This window comes from Eumetopias jubatus, unplaced genomic scaffold (genome assembly GCF_037043125.1).
Source record: "Eumetopias jubatus isolate StellerSeaLion01/CBP00866 unplaced genomic scaffold, mEumJub1_p1.0 scaffold_6, whole genome shotgun sequence".
Classification (NCBI taxonomy): Eukaryota; Metazoa; Chordata; class Mammalia; order Carnivora; family Otariidae; genus Eumetopias; species Eumetopias jubatus.
In genome coordinates this window covers 25,929,011-25,938,542 of record NW_028274812.1, presented here as the reverse complement: position 1 = coordinate 25,938,542, position 9,532 = coordinate 25,929,011, and the positions used below count along the sequence as shown (strand labels likewise).

Below are 9,532 nucleotides of genomic sequence, written 5' to 3'. Positions count from 1 at the left end.
CTCACCTTCTCCTCTTTCAGTCGCACTGGCCTGCCGGTAGTCCCCGTTACGTCCTGAATGAGGAGCGAATTCCTGAGATGGTGGGGTTGGGATATTAGGGTCGAGGCTGGAGATGATTAGAATCTTAGAGGAGGAATTTGACCACCACAAAGAGAAGAAAGAATAAAATGTGACTGATAGTATGGTTAGTCTATAATAATTTACAAAATGTAAATCTGAGGTTCTCAGCTTGGGGCAAAGCATTTTGTGTTCAGCACCGTATTAAGTTCTTGTTGTGAGGCATACAGGAGATAATGTCTGCATGCATCCTTTGAAATTTATAATCATTTTGGGAAGAGAAAAACACTGGATAAGAAAGAACAAAAGAATAACAACAAGGTAATATCCGATCAAGAGCAAGATAATGTGACTTATTCTAAATATATTTGTGAGACTCTTTAGACGAAATGAGGGGACTTCAGCTACAGGAAATCCTATGAAAATGAAATTAATTACTAAGAGTTAGTGGTGAGTTTGTGTTGCATCTTCATAAGTTGAAAGGAGAAGGAAGATCATTCTTGGCTGGGAAACAGATGGGATCATGTAAAGAGAGACGTTGTCTCATTTAATCCCACATTTCTCTGAGTCGAGTGCCGTAAGCAGAATTTATGAGAAAGTGGAGGTGCAGAGAGGTAGAGTAGCTTGCTGAGACTGGCCAAACTGGTGAGCTGTGGAGCCAAGACCTGAACCCAGACAAGCTGCTTCCAGAGTGCGCGACCTTAATCACCATCCTTTGGAGCACAAAGTTTGCGGTGGATCAGGTGGGTCAGGTCGTGAGGATGTTAAAATTGCAGGCTGCAAGAGTTCAGAGAGATCCGTTAGGCAATCGAAGACCTTCATCATCAGGGAAAAGCATGGGTTTGGAAGGCAAACTGATGAGCATTCTCATTCAGTGCTAGTCATTACTGGAAGAGTTGCTTAACCATTTTAAGGCTCAGTATTCTCTATGATCCAAGTGGGAATGACAAAACTTAACTCTTAAGGCTGTAGAGAGGACTAAATATAATGTATGTAAAGCAATGTGCGTAGCACCTAGAATGATTATTGCAGGTACTCAGCTATTGCATGACGGTTGCTGTTGTTCCAGCATAGATTATTAAACGTGGCTGGAGGCGTCTGGAAAAAAACCAGAGGACAAAATACTGAAAATGGAATTTTAGGAAGAAAGAGATGGCTGCACAGAGTACGATGGGCTGAAAAAGGATGGGATGGGGGGAGGGGGTTGGATGCAGGTAAATTGAATACCACAGATTAGGGTTTTCCAGTAAGAGAAGGATACATGCAGCTGGGCAGTGGTTGCAGGAGCGCAGAGGAAGTGGGAGACAGAGTGATACCGCAGAGGGAGAGTTGACAAGATACTGTACCTAGAAGACAAGGGAAGAGGCAGTGAAAAACAGCTAGGTGGTCTGATGGCCAAAAGGCTAAGAGACTAAGGTAATACCATTGAGGGGAAAAATGGGGAAACTGAGGGAGACGCAGGAGTTGGGGACACGGTGATAGATGCTGATGTTGAAGGGAAGCAACAGATGTGAACATCACTGAGAAGACTCTGAACAGTGGAATAATAAAAGGAATTAAGAAAGCAAATGGTCCCATTGATTTTGATCTTGAGAAGGTGGAATTTCTGCTTGTAGTCTTTCTGGCTAACACTTTGAGGGAAAAAGTCAAGCAACGTGGTCGCTTACAACTGGCACCATCCTTGCATAAAAGGAGCTGAAGTTGTAGGAGTGGGTGAAATGGGGCTTCTGAAGGGACAAGCTAGAGTCACACATGCAGATCACAGGAGGGGTAGATCCTGCCTGCTTATAACCCAAACCCCTTCCTACATGGGTTCAATGGCATTCATCCTCTGAAACCTACCAGTTCCAAGACTGACTCAGTGATTTTTCAGATTTTCACTTGAGAACTTTTTATTTTTTATTTTTTAAAAAGATTTTATTTATTTATTTGACAAGAGAGAGACACAGTGAGAGAGGGAACACAAGCAGGGGGAGTGGGAGAGGGAGAAGCAGGCTTCCCGCAGAGCAGGGAGCCCGATGCGGGGCTCGATCCCAGGACCCCGGGATACTGACCTGAGATGAAGGCAGACGCACAAACCGACTGAGCCACCCAGGCGCCCCTTGAGGATGTTTTAGAATAAAATTTCAAGACCACTGTGTTTCTTCTGTTCTTTTACTTTAAGAGCAACATGATGGAATGCCTTGCCAGCACCAAAAGGTTCAGAAGAACTATTTCTGTTTTTCTAAAGGGCTTAATAAGGAAGCAGCTTATTCTCTCTGAGGACAATGACACTTTGCAGAGGCCGAATATATTTCTGTAAATTGTGAAGGATAATAATATTGTTCTAATTAAGCTCTTCATGCTCTCACTATAGAGGCCAATCTGACCTTATACAAATAGGACAGTAGGAGAAAAAAGATGCTGCTGTCAAAAATGCTCTCTCCTGGAGGATAAATGTCACAAATAAGTAGTTGCCAAAAAATTCTGGAGAAGCTAGAAGCATCATTTTATTTTTTCCAAAAAGATGAATAGATGAATTTGTAAATTGAGAAACTATAGGGAGCTGGAATCAGGGAATTTGAATGTCTCATCCATGCTGAGCCAAGTGGCCTTTCTCAGAGTCTAGAATTTCTTATTTTCCAATAACAAAGCCTTAAATCCCTCAGGCAAGTAGTCCTAGAAAAAATTTTTCATTATCGGCTCATTAGATGAATTTAACTCTGAGCTCTTGAAATGTATTTGTTTTACTGAGTATTAGTGATGCCTTCTAGAAGGTTTCCTCGGTTTTTCTGCCCTAAAAATGGTCAAGGTCAGGTTCTGATAAAGGTCCATCTTTTTTCCTTTCTTGCAGACTTGTAAAGAAAGATGGAGAGTAAAAACCCCAGGAGAAGCCTTTTCTTGGTCTATCTGTGAGCCATAATGTTGTCTATTTATGTGTTTTTTAAATATACAGTGAAAAATTATTTCTATATTCAGTGAAATATATTAGTGTTGTGAAGAAGGAGGAACTCACTACTGTACTTAAAATTCAATTAGCTTGGCTGTAGGCTTGGTGTGAGATTAGCTTGCATAGTGATTTTTTTTCTCTCCTTAAATGCTCACATTTAATTCTCAACCATTAATATAAATGTTCACGATGAAGGAACAATAAATGCCCTGGAAACTTTTCTTTTTTTTAATTAAAGAAATTTTGCCCGTTTAAGGAAACAAATGTACTTGGGAAAGAAATATAGTACAATTTCATGCCCATTAAGCAGGCATGTACTCATGCTACCTGTGGCTCTTTTGGGAAAACCTCTCATTTGAACATTCCTAATTTCTGTTCTGTAACGTGTTATGCAATATTTGACTTCAGAGGGCAATTGTATGGCTTTTTTGGTGGGTGATTGCAAAGTATGCCAGTCAAGTCTATGGTGGTAAAAACATTAACCCAGCATCACACAAGGGCATCTTGCTGAGTGACACCCTCGAGCCACAGCAGTTTCTTATTGGAGATTTACCCCTCCAACTTCTCTTATCTTCCAGGGCAGAAGCTCCAAGATTGCTCTTCTGATCGTCTAGATTTTCTTACACTTGGGTTAATTAGAAATCTGTCAGTCCAAATGTTGAATCCACAGAAATCATTTTAAAAGTGACACCTTTCAGGGAGCCCATGGAACAAGGAACTTATGGGGATGGTGGTGGGGGGAGGGGCATAAGGGGTGAGGAGCTGGGGAGAAGAGTGTTAACCTTTTGCTGATTCCTTTTTTTTTTAAACAGTCTTGAGGTTTTTTGTTTTTGTTTTTGTTTTTTTTTTACATTTATCATGCCATCAATTCATAAGGAATGGGTTCCAGCAGCTCAGGCTCCCCCAAAGTGTGCTTCTCTGGGTGGGGCAGGCTGATGCTTCCATTGACCCTAAGTAGCTTTCTCTTTGGCTTCCTTTTTCTGATCATTTTCCTTCATGCGCTTCAGGAAGCAGTCTCGGCCCTTTGAGTGCTTAATATGCTCAATACTTGCATTAATTCTCCTGGCAAGAATCTTGCCCTTAACTTGTTTGTTTACAACACTGCCAACAGCATGCTGGGTAATACGGTAGACTCTTCCAGTTTTGCCATGGTAATATTTGCGGGGCATTCCTTCTTGAACAGTGCCCATTCCCTTGATGTCCACAATATCACCTTTCTTATAGATTCACATGTATGTGGCCAAAGGAACAACTCCATGTTTCCTAAAAGGCCGGGAGACCATAGAGCGGGTTCCTCTCCTCTTCCCCTTTGTGTTGGTCATTTTGGCAAATTACTGGAAGATGGCGGTTGCGGCCGAAAGGCCCTTTTGCTGATTCTAAGGCCACCTGGGGCTGTTCTGTATGGCTGTTGTCTGTGAGGAGGAAAACATCACCCAGATTCTTCTTACCTCATGAGTTTCTGTTCATGAAACAAGAAGAACGATTCCAACTCTGAGAACCGACTTTACCCCTCAGGCGCTATGTTAGGAATTGGGCACTAAATCTTGTTTCTCCATCTACTGTGCATGCGCACAGTCTCTTATGCCTGGAATAAATTAGCAGCACTCCTGTCTTTACTCAGTGTCCAACACTGTATGAAAAATGACCTGCTCTTATAGAGAATAACTAAGCTCACACGGATGATGTATTTTGTTTTTGGAGAAAATAAAAAGCAATTTCTTATTAGAAGCCGAATATTTTTGTAAAGGTTGAATAGAATGCTACTTAAGAAAACTTCTAGCTGCTTAAATGTAGAATGTGGAGAAGAGTCAAATCCAGGAAGATCCTTTTGCTCTAGTGCCTATTTATTTTCACTGTATCATGAATTAGTTCTGTTTGATTTAAGCTTTTGTGTTCTGTTTTGTTTTTCTGACTTGGTACTCCTTTGATGATGGGAGTTATGTCAAACCTGACGACCCTCCTCTTTTCTTACATGTTTTTTCATTCGCATCGTTGCTCCCATAAAGGCAGCTTCATTCTCACAGATGTCTGTTCTTTATTTGTGCACTTGCTTATTTAGCAATTTGGTGAAGAAATGTTGGTATTTTCTTACACTGTTGTACCTCTTCTATCACTTTTCTGGTCTGTTGTTATTTTCTGCACTTTGTTGTTGATGTTCCTTTTCAAATGAAAATGTCCAAAGATTACGTGAGCTTTTTACCTAGTTCTTGCTTAAGTTTACGAGTGTTTTTAAAGAAGAATTTATTGTTTGTTTGTTTGTTTTGAGAGGGAGAGGGGTGGGGGGGTAAGGGGAGAGGGAGGGAGAGAATCTTAAGCAGTGTGGAGTTGGCTTGGGGCTTGATCCTGGAGATCATGACCTGAGCTGATAGCAAGTGTCGGATGCTTAACTGACTAAGCCATCCAGGTCCCCCAAGAATTTATTGTTTTAATTTTGTTAAAAATATTTGTTTGAAAAATTAGCAAAATTATAATTACTTGTTGAAAACATTTCAAAAATACAGAAGTATAATACAGGGCACAAGGTGAAACTCTTTTTATATCCCCTTAATCCCACTCCCGAGAGCTAACAGTTTGGCATATATACTTCCAGATATTTTTCTATGTCTTTACAAATTTACCTTTATATCTATTTATCCATCTATTTATCTTTCAATCAATCATCTATCCATCTAGCTATCTGTCATATTTTCTTAAATGGAATATACTATATCCAGTCAATTCTCATTATTTGCAATAGTTATATTCTATAAAGTTGCTCTAAACACTAAATGAGTGAATCCTGAACCATTGCTCCTAGGGGAAATTCAGAGTTAGGTTCCTGTGAGCCTCTGGTCACAATATTTTCATCAACTGATCAATAAAAAAACCTGTTTTGTATGTATTTCTGTCTAAAGACACCTTATTTGATATATATTATTAACTCAATGCTGAACTCATGGCCAAAAACACTATAACTCAGGTCTGAACAAAGCTCATCTAGAATATACATATTTTCTCTGTAAAGTATATAATGGGCTTTTTGTGCTTAAGAACACCGGACAGCACTTATGCACTACTTGGGGGGCCATTTTAAACAGCAAAATCAGGGGAGCTCAGGGTCGTTCAGTTGGTTAAGCTTCTCCCTTTGTTCTTAGGTCATGATCTCAGGGTCCTGCAATTGATCCCAGTATTGGGGTCCCTGCTCAGCCTGGAGCCTGCTTCTCCCTCTCCATTTGTACCCCCCTTCCCTGCTCATGTTCTCACTCTCTCAAATAAATAAATAAAATCTTAAAAAAAAATAAACAGCAAAATCAAATGCAAAAAAATGTAGCACTAAATAGACCATGAGAAGGACATGTGTTTGTAAAGTGACAGCTGAAATAAGAAGACAGAGCACCACCTTATTTAACCTCAGCTGGAAACATGCACATTACATGATTCAAAAGTTTCACTGCTCTGTGCATATCTGTGAATGATTGCTAACGTGCTGTGAGCATTGATTTTTGGGTTACAAATACATTTTAATGGGTAAGCAGATTCACAAATACAGAATCTATAAATAATGAGGATTGACTGTATATCTCTCTACAATGTGTTTTTCTTTCCCTGTTCAACAATAATTTATAGACATCCTTCAATGCACCTCAAGTTTGTTGAGAACCTACCAGGCACTGTGCTTAGTGCTGGGATATTGCATTGAACAAAACAGAACAGAATCTTGTTCCTAAAGCTTCAGTTCATTATGAATAGATAATGTAATGCTAGGTAGTGGTAAGTGTTCTGAAGAAAAATAGAACAGTATTAGGGGTAGAGAATGACAAAGAGGGTGGTCAGCTACAGTGGTTAGAGAAAACTTTGTGATGAGAGGACATTTGAACAAGATTTGAATGACTTAATAGAATCAGCTAACTAGATCAAGAAACTAATGAAGATTATGCTTTAGGGCTGTTCACCCTGTAGTCCTGGGAGGGGTTCTAGCAGTGGTCTTTGTAAAATTGGAAAATAGGATATTTTAACTGCAGTCAGTTAAGACCACTGCTACTTTCCTCCCTGACTTGCCCTCTGCCATTCTTTTTCTTAAGTTGGGTGTTGTTAGCAATGAGGATTTTTGGGACTTGGCTAAGGTCTCGTGTATTGTTCAGTGTTTAACAATGGACTCTCAGGAAATGAAAGCCCTAGTTTGTAGCACTTCTCACTTTCTGTGGTGTAGATATTCCCACCGTGGCCAATTTTAAGCTATTGGCATGATGTCACAGGAAATGGAGTGGGAAGAGATGCACACTAGCACACCATTACAGAGTATTTCCACCGTACAGATACAATAGATGTAATTTCAAGAATGTAAGTTAACGTTACTTTGAACTGGAAATTTTTTTTTTTAAGATTTTATTTATTTATTTGACAGAGAGAGACACAGTGAGAGAGGGAACACAAGCAGGGGGAGTGGGAGAGGGAGAAGCAGGCTTCTCGCTGAGCGGGGAGCCCGATGTGGGGCTCGATCCCAGGACCCTGGGATCATGACCTGAGCCAAAGGCAGACACCTAATGACTGAGCCACCCAGGCGAACTTGCATTTTCTATAACGTGGTAGTTAGATATAGACACTTGGTCAGAGTAAGGTTTTTTTTTTTTTTTTGACGGACTATGTCATTGGTACTATCACACACATCCATCAGGAGATCCATAATTGTAGTCTTGCCTTAAATAATTTGAGTATTTACCAGCTTGAAGGGCAAAGGACAGCCATAAGTAATTTATTGAACATTCTTCTGGAACAGTGAATCTATTAAAAACAGGTAAGAATAACTTGGATCTGTTGGAATGACCATAATCTTTTCAGGAAGTAGCATTACTTACCACAGTGATTCAAATTGGAACATTGCCAGGACAGGTAGAGTAGATGATGTCATTTCTAGTCATTGGTAAACGAGTGAACAATTTAGAGTCTTTTGTGTTGATCAATGCTGAGGTTAAAGGGTTGAAGCTATTACTTACAGATTTCTCTATTTTTAAGGTAAAAGAAATAGTACCGCATTTCCCTGTGCTAAAGGCAAGAAAAACTGATAAGACTATGGAGGGATGCTTTTTGAGCAGTATTTTCACCCTTTTGACTACCTATGGGATCTTCTCTCTGGTTTGGCCTTAATGTCATCAGGAGTGCAATTTTTGGCCTCAGCCATTACAGTTCCTGGGAGTCTCGCTCTCCTTTTCAGCCTATGCCCTCCTAAGGTATTGTCCATCTATGGCTCTACTCTGGTTGATAACTCTTAAAGTAGAAAATCTTTTCTCCTTTGTCTTCCAGAATTAACACCACCACCTCCTACTCCCTACTCCCCGACAAATACACATCAACCAGCACATTCCCATTCTCCTATCACAGATGTCCATGGCTAGGCCCATGGACATCCTCCCAAATTATTCTTTACTGTCAGTTAAACCCAGAATCTTTAGTATAGGCATGAGGTGGCCACTACAAGTATTTTGCCCAGAGCTATTCAGAACCCTTTTATAAGCCTGTGTCCTCTCCTGACTTCTGTGTTATTTTTGCATTTGAGACTGTCTTCAGAGGGCAGCCCTGGGACCACCTGAACCACTTTGGCCACAAGTGCAAAGAGCTGCAAATGCCTGGGGGCTTAGGTCCCTCAGGGGCGACCCTTAGCCAGTAATAGTATGATGTAGGAGCAGAAGAGCCCAGCTCTCTTGCCTCTCGTTAGGACAAACTCTGAGGCAAAATACAGACTAGGGGTTGTGTAGGATCCAGCTGAACCTACACTCTGGGACTTTGCCTGAAATGGTACCCTTGTTTGGCTGCTGAAAAATAAGTTCTTTTTCTTGCCTGTTCCGATTTCCTCCATTCCCTGCTTGGTTTCTCTTAGGAGAGCTTCTTAGTAAGTCACCTGTACAGGAATTCTTGTCTCAGGGTCTGGCTCTGGGGAACAAGTGGAATGTAAGGGGCCGCACGGAGCACTCCAACAGCTGCTGTAGTACAGGATCCCCTGCCCCCATCCTTCATGGCCTAGGCCTCACAACTTGGTTCTGACCTTGATAATTCCATAGTTTCCCTATTTCTCCTGGCTGGAACCACAAGCCTCTCAGGACTAGCACACTGCTGATGTGATTAAACCCAAATATCATTTATTTTATTCTTGCCAATTACGTTTCCTGGGATTAGAATATTCTCCTTCATTCCTCAACCATTTAAGAAAATTCTTACATGGATGGACAGAATTTAGGAAAACTCTTGTGCTCCCAGCTGGCTTCTACACACTCCAGGCAATGGCCTGGAGTCACCACAGCTGGGATCTGTCCCTTGGTTTGGACCTAACTAGTGCCGCTGATTTCCGGAACCGTACTTGAATTGGCTAGATCCTGGACCTACTGTATGGCGGCCATTACTGGATTGGCCTCAGAGCACAGGTCTGTCATCAGCTTAGCCTCCCATTCTGCTCTACTTGACATCCTTTGCCTCCTACTCAGCTGGATGGTGGAACTTCATGCATGGTCCTTGCGTATTAGTATCTACCCCTAAAGTAGATAAAGCAGCTGTATCTACTTTAACTATTAAATC

The 9,532-nt window shown here is 41.0% G+C and overlaps 1 pseudogene; it reads right to left on the bottom strand.

Moving 5' to 3' along the window:
• Positions 1-3,842: 3,842 nt before the first annotated feature.
• On the bottom strand, positions 3,843-4,311 carry LOC114222714 (large ribosomal subunit protein eL21 pseudogene; annotated as a pseudogene).
• Positions 4,312-9,532: the final 5,221 nt, after the last annotated feature.